Source organism: Cibotium barometz, chromosome 3, assembly GCF_041138505.1.
Source record: "Cibotium barometz isolate CiBa-2024 chromosome 3, ASM4113850v1, whole genome shotgun sequence".
NCBI classification, from domain to species: domain Eukaryota; kingdom Viridiplantae; phylum Streptophyta; class Polypodiopsida; order Cyatheales; family Cibotiaceae; genus Cibotium; species Cibotium barometz.
In genome coordinates, this window is record NC_141048.1 from 43,132,009 (window position 1) to 43,144,692 (window position 12,684).

At 40.3% G+C, this 12,684-nt stretch overlaps 1 non-coding gene across 1 annotated transcript; it reads left to right on the top strand.

Moving 5' to 3' along the window:
* Positions 1 to 280: 280 nt before the first annotated feature.
* On the top strand, positions 281 to 354 carry TRNAV-CAC (transfer RNA valine (anticodon CAC)). Its single transcript has one exon. It is a non-coding gene; the product is annotated as a tRNA-Val (tRNA).
* Positions 355 to 12,684: the final 12,330 nt, after the last annotated feature.

Here is a 12,684-nt window from a genome sequence, read left to right on the forward strand (position 1 = left end):
AGGATGATGATATATTGATAAGCTGCCGGCTTCTCCAAGCAAAAGCCATGCTTGCGGCGCCTCTCTTCTTATCATCCTGTTGTGACGTCCAGAGGGAGTTCTGTCTACTCCTCTGCCCCGCGCTGTCGTTCTCACACAGGCGATGTAACAGAGTTGCCAGCCACTATACACTATTAGTGTTTTCAATCTCAACCTCGGGCGTTTGGTCTAGTCGCGTTGGGTGCGAGAGACCGTCGACCCTCTTGCTACCTCCCCCCTTCTCTCCCTCCCTCCCCAAACTGTCCGGATGGTGTAGTTGGTTATCACGCTAGTCTCACACACTAGAGGTCTCCGGTTCGAGTCCGGGTTCGGACACGTACGCACATTTATTTTCTTCGATAAAATAATTGGATATTGTTTTGCTTTCAAAATAGGTCAAAACCCTTAGAACTTGTACCCCTTTTTGTGCGAAGTGAATCAAGGACAAGAACTAGATCGAGGTGCAAACTTAAAATGGATCTCGTTGCCCAATGGCTTTTGATTTGTGTTAATGGCTCTCACCCCTCCATCCGCCGTGCACGTTTCTATTGTTGGGATAGTTAATAGAGTGAGCAAAAGCAAGAACTGCACCACGTTTACAATACAGATTGCCTGTATGTACGTGCAACCCTCTCTCTCTCTCTCTCTCTCTCTCTCTCTCTCTCTCTCGGATGTGCATATTCTCTGCAAACTTAAAATGGACATTGATTTTCTGCGGCGTGAATCAGGGACAAGAACTAGATCGAGGTGCTCATTCGGCAAACTTAAAATGGATCCCCTTGCCCAATGGCTTCTGATTTGTGTTAATGGCTCTCACCCCTCCATCCGCGCACGTTTATGTTGTTGGGATAGTTAATAGAGTGAGCAAAAGCAAGAACTGCACCACGCTTCAAATACAGATTGCCTATATGTACATGCAACCCGAACTCTCTCTCTCTCTCTCTCTCTCTCTCTCTCTCTCTCTCTCACACACACACACACACACACACACACACACACACACACTCACTCAGATATGCATATTCCCTACAATGAAGCACATCCATAGGGTCATAGTAGCAGATGAGCTGGAAGATATGAATCTGGGCGATGCAAAGGATCCAAAGATAGTTCATGTCAGGGCACTAAGTTGGATGTAGAATTTAAAGCAAAACTCCATAACTTATTAAAATCTTATATGGATGTATTTGCCTGGAGCTACAAAAGATATGAAGGGAGTTGATCCTCAGTTTTATCAACACCATATCAATCTCAAGGAGGATCCTGTTTCTGTCTCAGCAGTACTAGATGAATCCAAATTATGCAAAGTTAAGGAGGAAATTGATAAACTTTTGAAAGTGGGATTCATGTATCCGGTGGATAAGGTGACATGGCTGTCACCGATTGTAATTGTGCCAAAAAAGAACGGAAAGCTTCGAGTCTATGTGGATCTCGGAAGCTCAATGTTGTGACAAAGACATATCATTTCCCGCTCCCGTTCACAGATTCCCTGTTAGATGCTGTTGAGGGACATGAGATGTATTCTTTCCTGGATGGTTTCAGTGGATACAGTTCTGATGGCCCTAGATGACCGCCGTGAAAAGACAGCTTTTGTTACAAAATGGAGAGCATTTGCTTCCAATGTGATGACATTTGGTCTGAAGTATGCTCCAGAGACATTTTAAAGAATGGTTCAAGAAATTTTATATGATTACTTGGTTACATTTATGAAAGTATTCTTGGATGATTTTAGTGTCTTCAGAAAAATGATGGAGCATCTCCTATTTTTAACGCTATCTTGAAAGGTGCCAGACCGCCCGCCTGAGTCTCAATCCGGCTAAATGTGCATTTGTAGTTACTAGTGGAATTCTGTTGGGGCTTGTAGTGTCAGCAAACCGGAATTGCAATAGATTCCCAGAATGTGGAAGTAATTAAAGCTTTATTGGCACCCCATAATCTCAAAGAATTACAAACATTTTTGGGTCAGATTAAATGGCATAATAGATTTTTGCAGTACCTAGCGGATGTGGCTTATCCAATGTATCTTCTCACAAAGAAAGATGTTCCGTATATATGGATGGAGGCATATTAGCAATCTTTTTGATATTTACAGCTGATGTTGGCAGTCACACCGATTGTTCAACCACCAGATTGGTCCAAACCATTCCATGTCTTTGTTGATGCCTCTGATGTAGCAATTGGAAGTGTACTTATAAATGGTTCCCACCAGTTTATTATGCCAGCTAGATGTTATCAAGAGTAGAAAGGAATTATTCTACTGCCAACTGAGAAGCACTTGGAATAATTTATTCAGTGAAGAAATTTTAGCTTACTTTTTTGGGCAATAAATTTACTTTTCATGTGGATCATCAAGCTTTGGTATTCTTGGTCGAAAAGCCTAGATTATCAAGAAAATTAGCAAGGTGGATGCTGATATTGCAAGAATTTGAATTTACTGTCTGTCATACACCAGGCAGTCAACATGTAGTTATAGATTTTCTATCCTAGATAGACAATGGAGAAGCTCCGGAAGGTGTATCAGATCAGTTTTATCGAATGCGGATTTGTTTCGAATTACTGCAGTTCCAGATTGGTACGACAAAATGCTTATGTTTTTAACAGAATGAAATTTTCTAGATCATATGAGCAAAGATCTCCAGAAGCATTTAGCTCTCCGAAATAAAACCTATTTGGTAATTGTGGGTCAATTGTATAAAACCTATTTGGTGATTGCGGGTCAATTATATAAAATGGGCATTGATCAAACAATTTGCCGGTTTGTCCAAGTACATGAGCAACAAGCAATATTGGTGGAAGCACACCAAGGTATCAGTGGACAACCATTTTTCTAAAGAAGTAACTGGCCAAAAAATATTTCAAGGTGGATTATGGTGGCCAACAGTGATTAAAGATGCATGGAAGTTTGCTCAAGAATGTGACGTCTGCGTGATTGGTTCAGCCAAGTGCATTAGATCGGATGCCCCACAATCCAGTGCTTCTAATGGAACCTTTTAAGAAATAGGGTTTGGATTTTGTCAGCAGACCATTTAAACCTCCAGCTCAGAGAAATGACAACAAATATATTCTGGTAGCCACAGATTATTGTACCAAATGGGTGGAAGCTAAAGCATTAAAAGATAATAAAGCCAGTTTTGTTGTAAAATTTCTTTATGAGATGATTATTACCAGATTCGGATGCCCAATTGAGTTAGTTAGTGATCAAGGAGGACATTTTTTGAATGGAGTAATTAAAAGATTAACTCAATACCACATGATTATTCATAAAAAGTCTACAATATATTATCCTCAAGTTAATGGTCAAGTTGAATCTTCCTATAAATTTTATTGAGAATCTTGAAGAAAGTGGTTAATGAAAATTGAACAGATTGGGATCAAAAGCTGTATTCTGCACTCTGGGCATTTTGAACAGCAAAGTTAATGTAATTAACCTGGTCTCTAGTGGGGTGGGATATTGGGCTTTCGACATAGCACTATGATTGGTCTGTTGACAATTGAGTCTAACCTTAAGCTCACAAGTGCTTTAGCTAGAGCTATGGGGACTGCTTTACATAGTATCAAAGCTTTTGCTATAAAAAGTGTAAGGCTTTTTATATATGATAAAATCATGCAAGTTTTTTTTATAAAAGGTGTAAGGTTTTTCTAAAGGGAAAAAAACATCCATGATTAAGGTGAGCTAGCTAGCTAGCTGCCCTAATCGAGGCTAGTTTGCAAATTGCACAATGTGGTGTAATACAAGTGGTGCTAGTGGGGTCCAAGGATTGCTTTACGTGGTATCAAAGCTTTTGCTATATAAAAAGTGTAAGGCTAGTAAAATCCTTAAGGCTTCTAAAATCTTGATTATGAAGATATACCTTGAAACTATCATACTTTTCTAAATAAAGTATTGTTAGCCTTGGCATTAAGAAAACATACAAGGGGCCTAAAGGTGTGCACATGTAAAATGAGAGGGGCCTAAAGGTGTGCGCATGTAAAATGAGAGGGGAAAGATTTGGTAGGGATAATAATTTTTGGCGAGCTTGATGAGGCAAGCTTGAATGAATTTGACAAGCTTCATGGTTGCACCACTTATATTCTAGCGAGTTGTTTAGCTAGATTAAGTTTTTTTTGACTAGGTTTGGTGAGCTTAGTGGTTACACCAGTTGTACTTTGACAACCTCATTGTGTGGCTAATGTTTTTCCACCTAATTCAATGTGAAATGATATCCTCAGCTGCCTCCGTCAGATGCCCTCCTAGGTCAGCACACACCTCTAGCACCTCTAATCTTTCACTTCAGAGCCTCTTCTGACACCACAACTGATAACCAGCTGACTAATAGCACACCCAGTTGACGCAGAAAGGGTAGAATTTTGCCTTCGAAGTCTACTCTTTTCCCCAAGCAGAAACAAGTCCTCTAGGATCCTTTGAGGTCAGCAGACCTTATATCCACAACTTCAGGGGCCTCCTGCTGCCTTTGCTGGACCTTCCTCTGACCCTCTTTTGACCTTCACTTATGCCTCAAAATTTTGACACAAAATTTGCTAACCCAACTGATACAGGTTCTCTCTCCTCTGTATCAGCCAGCTGGCACTTCTTACCCTCTAGACACTCAAACCAAGCCAAGACCTAACCCTGTGGATACCCTTCTGATGACAGGAACCTGACTGTAGCTGTCCACAGAAACATCATTTGGACCACAAAGCCTTCTAACCATTGACAACAGACCTCTGACAGGTTTTAGACTGTCAGTTGTGACTCAGGGACACTTCCCCTCAACTCAGACAAACCAAAGCAAGATCCCTACACCCTCAGCTGACTGTATTGAGGTCAAGCTGGCACAAAATGCACACTGAACCTCAACTCATTCTGATTGTCAGAACTAATAGTTCACCAACCATCAGACACACTTACACACAGGTGTTCCTTCTTCCAAGTCTCAATTAAAAAAAACAACCAAGAAGAGAGCATCATCAATTCAAAAATCTCAACAGCTCATCATACTTTTCCATCTATGTAAAATTTGAGAAGCACATCGTCAGAGTGGATACGGTTGGCAAGCACTTATCCATCTATGTAAAATTTGAGAAGCACATCGTCATAGTGGATACGGTTGGCAAGCACTTATCCATCTATGTAAAATTTGAGAAGCACATCGTCATAGTGGATACAGTTGATAAGCACGTGGTCAAAGTTGATATGGTAAATAAGCACATGGTGACTTAATTAGAAGAGACATAGATGAACTTCTATTGTAGTCCTTTGGAACCTGACCATTCAAATGGGTTTATGTCTCTAAAGGTGGCAAGGTGGCTGCACAATCTTTGAAGATGGAGTGATTTGAAAACAATCGTACATGTGCTTGGAATTCAAGCGTGGACACCATGTCTCAAAAGTGGCATTCCTTTAGTGTGGGTAACCTTTTTAAGAAATTCAATATTGGACACCATGTCTCCAAAGATGCTAATCATTTTTTGTGGATGCATAACATTTGAAGAACCTTTGAAGATCAAGTTATTCTAAACAAGTTTGCTACGAACTCACGAGTGTGTATAACACGTTTTCTTATGAATATGCAACACTACAATTAATATTTTCTTTAACTAATGTTTTGAAGCAGAGTAAATAAGGTAGAGAGATCAGGGTCAAAGATCAGAGAGATCAAAGAGACTATTGAGATTATAGATTATAGAAGAATTGCAAAAAAAACAAACTCATGAAAACTTTGAATTTGTGGCAAGTTTCTCAATAGTCACAAAACAAAAAGTGCAATACTAATAAGGGTGTGCAAAAGGAAGCACAAAAAGCAGTCCATTACAACATGTCTTAAAGTATGGCATAAATGTAGGAGAGGTGTAGAAAAATAGCAATACTACTAAGGGTGTGCAAAAGGATGGCAAAAATGCAGGAGAGGTGTGGTATTAAATATATGATCTTTCCTTTGTCAATGTCATCATGACCTCATGTTCCTTCAAAATTGGTTGATGCATAAACATATGAGAGTCAACATCAAACCCAGATACCCTAATAAATTTATAGTAAATATGTTTGCATGCCAGTATGATTGGCAATTGTTCACTCGATGTTGGAGGTGTTTCTTTTATTGCAACTTCATAGCAGTTTGCCTCCATGGAGCTTCCCATTTTTCTCTCCACAAGAAACACCTCATGCTCACACTCCCTGATAAACCTTTCCTCAAGAACATGTGCATCCAATACTACAGGTCTCTGAATTCTTTGTTCAACACCCTTGGATATTCTAGACCTATAGTAAGAATGACGTGTAGTTAGGCAACGAGTCTCTCTTAATAGGTAAATCATTTTTACCTTGTGGTTGGCTACTAGCACCACCCCCAAGGGGAGAGAATTGTCCATTTTGTTAAAATATACAAGTGAATAGGGTGTGTGCAGGAACAAGCCCTTGGTTAGAGGCTGTAAAAGAGAATGTGTAAATGTGAAAAAACGTGTGAAAAGGTGAGAAGAATCTACTAGGAGAGAATAAAGGGTAGCATGAGAAGATTTAGGAAGTGTGGAGATATTCTGGGAGATATTCTGGGAAAAGTGAAGAGGTGGAGAGAATCAAGCAAAAGAGGTGGAGTGAATCAAGGAGAAATCAGTGGGATTAGATGCTTGGATGTAAAATCTATAAATTGAGGCATTGGCCTAATGAGAACTTGCTGGTTATTGATTATCCATGCCTACATTAAGCTATTAGTTAATTATTCACTAATCATGTCTTAATTATTATCTAATCACTTTGTTAATGATGTTGATTCTAGTATTTGATCCACCATAGCTCATCACATTGTTGTAATTTCAACATGGTATCAAAGCCATGCCTAGAATCCATCAAGTTTATGAGCCCATTATCTAGTTAATTAGGATTAGTAGATAATTAGAAAATAATCAAAATTTTAGTTATTTTTCAACTAGCCTCTGTACCCCCAGCTAGTGGAGGAGCTCTAGCTCCTTTCACACTCAACATTAGGCCAAACCCTTCTAGCCACAAACAGCCAACTCATTGCTACTCCAGCCAATCAAATCAGAAGCGCAAACAGCCACGTAGAACTCCCGATTTTTGGGCACCATTTTTCTGAGGTGAATTTGATTTCTCTGTTGCTCCAGATCAAATGGGTCTAATTCCTCTTAGCCTCAAGTGTTTTCAAGCATGCTCTACAAGCTGGTAAAGTCAGATTTCAATTTGATCAAGTCTACAATGAGATCCAAGCTCTTCATCAAATCTGCAGGTGACTTTGGTAAAATAGCGATTAAGCATTCAATGTTTGGTCAAATCTTGTGTTTCTTGGCTTAATCCTCTACTAGACTCATTGCTATTGATGGCCTTGAAAGCATTTGAGCTCAATTGAAGTCTAAGGCACTAGATCTGCACTCCCCGCATACTCTGTTTTTGGCACACAAAATAGTGGATTAATTTTAATCATTATATTTTGGTGTAATTGAGGGTTCAAATTAAGTATTAGGTATCTGATATAGATCCCTATAACTTCATATTGCAATTCGGAGTTGGTTTGATACTCCAACCATTCTGTACAAATTGGTTACCCTTGATTTAATGTAATTTCTAGTAAAATTGCGCTGATAAATTTGTGATAATCATCATTTTGCATTTAACCCTTGGTTAATGCCTATAAATCTCACTCAAATTCAAGATTATTCACAGCCAGAGTTGCATTTGGGAATGTGCATAAGAATGAATGCTATATGCATTATGTAGTATTGGGCACATTGCATAAGTGTAAAAATGGGATCAGACACTACCCTTGTCCCCAGAATAAGGAAAGAGGTAAGACCTCCCGCATAGATTTGGGTTTGCATTGCATAATGATACAAGATAAACATCAAAAGCCCAAAGGAACTGTCAGCAAATCATTTAAACATGTTGCTCACATGGAGCAAGAAGATGTGACAGACAAGCTCATGACCCCAGCCACATGGAAAGAAGAAGAATATCTCTTTCCAAGAGGAAGATCCACACCAAGAAAATCTAGAGGAAGCATTGAAGGAAGACATGGACGTATGAAGAGAAGCTGCCACGAGAAGACTGAAAGAAGAGGAAGACATGGACGCGTGAAGAGAAGCTACCACGAGAAGAAGACTGTAGACAAGAGAAGATGTGAGGCTCCAAAGAGTGAGGAGCCATGTGAAAATCTCAGAGAGAGAGAGAGAGAGAGAGAGAGAGAGAGAGAGAGAGAGAGAGAGAGAGAGAGAGAGAGAGAGACCCCACAACCCAATGTAACCTATCCCAACAAAGTAAAACCACCTCTGAGCCACCGATGATGTAGGCCACGTGGTAGATAGATGTATGTGTGAGCACTTTAGTCAAGGTCGCGGGAACTTGTAGTAAGCCTTGGACACATAGAGAGAGAGTGTCAAGGACTATGAGTTTAGGGACTTGAGGCACTCGTCGTCGCGGCTATCAAGTAAGGGAGAAACTTAGTATAGGGTCCAGGTGTGCTAAGTTAACTTGAGGGGAGGTGTGCTAGACACTGGTCTCGCGGACTATCAAGTAAGAGAGAAACTTGGTATAGGGTCCAGGTGTGCTAGGAGTATTCACTTGAGGGGAGGTGTTAAAATATACAAGTGAATAGGGTGTGTGCAGGAACAAGCCCTTGGTTAGAAGCTGTAAAAGAGAATGTGTAAATGTGAAAGAACATGTGAAAAGGTGAGAAGAATCTACTAGGAGAGAATAAAGGGTAGCATGAGAAGATTTAGGAAGTGTGGAGATATTTTGGGAAAAGTGAAGAGGTGGAGAGAATCAAGCAAAAGAGGTGGAGTGAATCAAGGAGAAATCAGTGGGATTAGATGCTTGGATGTAAACTCTATAAATTGAGGCATTGGCCTAATGAGAACTTGCTAGGGTTATTCATTATCCATGCCTACATTAAGCTATTATCTAATCACTTTGTTAATGATGTTGATTCTAGTATTTGATCCACCATAGCTCATCACATTGCTGTAATTTCAACACATTTGTCTCTAGTTTGAATCCTAATGCAGTTAGCACCACATCCACCTCACTCTGTGTGAGTGAAGTGCCTTCATCCACCACTGGCCAGATGCTTGGGATTTTTGCTGGAATAAGAGTGATGCTTTCATCCACGCTCCATGTGTGTGTGCATATGGTGTTACAAAACCATAGCCATTATGGTGTTTGTTGATTGTAATTGTGCCTTCTTGTAGAGAATAGAAGCATGGAGAAGGTATTGGAGCACCATTTACAAAAATTTGGTTGTGGCTCCGCTTCCTCTCAGGCTCCATCCAAATAATTTAACACGGCTTTTGGAATTAGTTCTATGAATAGCCCAAAATGCTTGGTTAATCCTCCTTTCAACCACCATGCAACCATCTTGTGTCACTGGTGGATTTGATGAAGGATGTGCCCCTGGTGCAGCATCTTTATTCACTCCTGAGGGTGGTATGGATGGTTTAGTTGTATCTTCTACTAGTACTCGCCTAGGGCAGTGCCTAGTCTTACGTGGTTGGGTGGCATACTCATATTCTGGTCTATCTGCTTCCTTTACTTGCTGCTGTCACTATTATTGGGGAGCTATGTTTACACATTGTCACTATTATTGGGGAGCTATGTTTACACATTGTCTCCACATCATCGTCTAGTGAGGTTCTTTTTGACAACATAGGTAGGTGTCCCTACAACTGCTTCTCTGACAATGGGTACCACATATGATGGTCTGTTTGGCCTTGATTGATTTGCATGCTCCATCAACTTGATTAGGCTAGGTCCACTACCTAGATGTTTACCCATCTCATATGCATGTTTCTTGGAACTTTGGATGAGTGCATTACACAAGTCACTAATAGCAACATCATATAAGGTGATTTTGTACTTAAAGCCTTCTCCAGATAGCTAGCTATGATGCTTACTCTCGGCCATATTCACTATTGGTGTGGGAATTTCCTTAGGACACTCAGAAGTGTATAATGACAAGAAGAACTGATATTCGTAACCTTCGTCATCCAAGGAAGTACATAACTTGTGTAAAGTGGGCTTATCGATCCACTGACATGTCGCCAATGGTGCATCTTCACACCCCACCAACGAAGCCAGCTCTCCATGAAATGAACTTCCTTTGTGGGTGCCAATCGATTTCTCCAAAATGACCGGATATCTTGAATTAATTGTTTAACTTCCTCCTTGGTTGTTGCTAGCCGCCACCTCTCACATAAATCTTTGTGATCAACTTGATGCTCTTTGATGCATATGCACTAAGCTTGCCATTTTGATCTGATTGACTTAAAATCAGTCATCCCATTTGCACTAAGCTTGCCATTTTGATCTGATTGACTTAAAATCAATCATCCCATACTTACATGTCCAATGGATGTTGCAAAGAGGCTAACTGAGGAATTGGTAATGAGTAGTTCTACTTCCACCATGCATCAATTTGGTGACGCTAAGCTAACCCACATGTTTGAGTAGATGGGGCCTCTTGTGCTAACAAAAAGGTGTGTTTTTATGTCCATTATTTTGAAAATATTCCAATAAGATGATTTTGGTTTTTAAAATAACTAAATTGAGTAGCATTATGTGATATTGTCTCTATAGTCTCCAACGGATGGTTACAAAGGCTAAGAGGGAGAGCTTGTCAGGAAATGGTGGACTAGACACAGTATATTGGAAGTGAAGCAAAAATGTATGTATGACTTTTTCCAAACAAGTCACTTCCTAGGACAAGTATTTAAAGAGGATCGATGCTTAATATTCAAGATGTCACAAAGGGGCCAGCGTCAGGGGTAGATCCAGTAGGGAAGGGAAGGGTGATCTAAAAACAAGTTGGGTGATGTTTGATCACACGAAGTGCATAGTTGGGTGGACAACTTTTTCTTGCCATGTGTATGATCCAAGGCAAGCCCAAATTCTTAAGCCCTTTCATGTAAACACTAAGCATTGTTGCCTCTACTCATGTGAGCTCCTGGGTTGCCACCACTAATGTCATGTCTTGTGTGTTGGTGGATGTAGTTTGCGTGAGATCCTCACCATTGGTACATGTGACATGAAAGTTGAGGAAAAGGAGGAACAAATCCTATTTTGGGAGACATTGAATGAGGTGATGCTTCAAAATGGTCAAAGAAAGGCAAACTTTTATGGCTTCATGGGCAGATGGAGCTCAAGCAAGCTGGCTTGCAGTTTGTCATGTATTCAATGATAGAGAAGATAATGTAATGGAAAGAAGAGAATGTTCATGTCTATTTCATTGGGAGAAAATCTTGCACCTTCATACCCAAAGATAAACCTTTCGTGCACCTACATTGTGTTGCAATTGGACAGAACCCTCGACCAATTTCTGCACTCGTAGGAGATGGTGTCGTGAAGTCCCTTCTTGAACTTTGTGGGAGCGTTGGCCCAAGTGTATCATTAATCCTGAAATGCCATCTAAGGAAGGCGGCATAACATAGTATGTCGTACATGGACATTTTTCCACACACATCACAATTCTCTGGAAAAATGGCATTTCAATGACCCCCCATTTGTTGTAAGAAACTCGAGCTCAGTTTTCTTTGTCTATAGGCCCTTGAAGAGATAATCATTTTTGAATCCTACATTTAATAAATGTGGACAAGAAGGATTATGGCACTCAAAAGCTCCTCCACAATGAGTAATGCCCATCAAACACTATGTTGCTTGTCACATTTGGAAGGCCAAGGTGCTTTATTGGTCGAATGTCAACCCTCAATTTCAAGGATTCGAGTGGAAAAATTGGAAAGAAATATATATTCTTGTACTTACGCGTAAACGCGTAGGCAACAATGACTAGATTGTTTTTCTAGCCAATTGTAGTAAAGGGTGATCGATCGAGACTCGTGAGATATAGAGTTGACTCCATCAACATTTCACCACCAAGAATCGAGATCTTCTCACAAGTGCACTCCCTTACTCGCTCCATCATCATCTAGCGAGCGAGGTCGCTAGAGGATATTTAGCATTGGGACCTTGTGTGGCAAACAATGTGTGAAGAGTTTAAGGCAGAATGTCAACAAAATCCTGAGTGGAAAATTCTCAAAGGAAAGAAATTTCTTATGTGGGATGGAAACCATCGCTTAAAAGCATGGTTGCAATTCATAAGCACAGGTTCCTCGTCATAATCACAAACACATATTGATTATTATCCACCATTAAATGTCAACATCTTAATTATGTTCTTTTGGTGTGTAGTGTGGGCCAATAGCAAGCAAAGGAATCTCAGCTGACTAGAATCTGTTGACTGTATTCTGATTCAAAATCTAATTGCTGACTAGGCACACAAAATGTCCTCTAGGCCCAAATTCCTTCAAAATCCTTTCCTCAAAAACCAAAAGAACTTGTCAGCAATCCCCAGCTGACTCCCTGCTAACCTCCTGCTGATTGAATTTTGACCTATCTGACCCAACTATCCCCCTGTTGAACTGAGTTCTGACCATCCTAGTGTCCTCTAGCACTTCCCATCCCTCAAAACCTTCAAATAACATCAAGACTCAACTTCCCAAGCCTAGAGCTGACACAACTAACTAATTGTCCCTGCTGGCTGACTCAATTTTGAGTTAGTTTTGACCATCCCAATGTCCTCTAGCACTTCCAATCCCTCAAAACCTTCACATAACATGAAGACTCAACTTCCCAAGCCTAGAGCTGACAGCAACTGGCCAACTGTCCCTATGCTGACTTAGTTCTGAGTC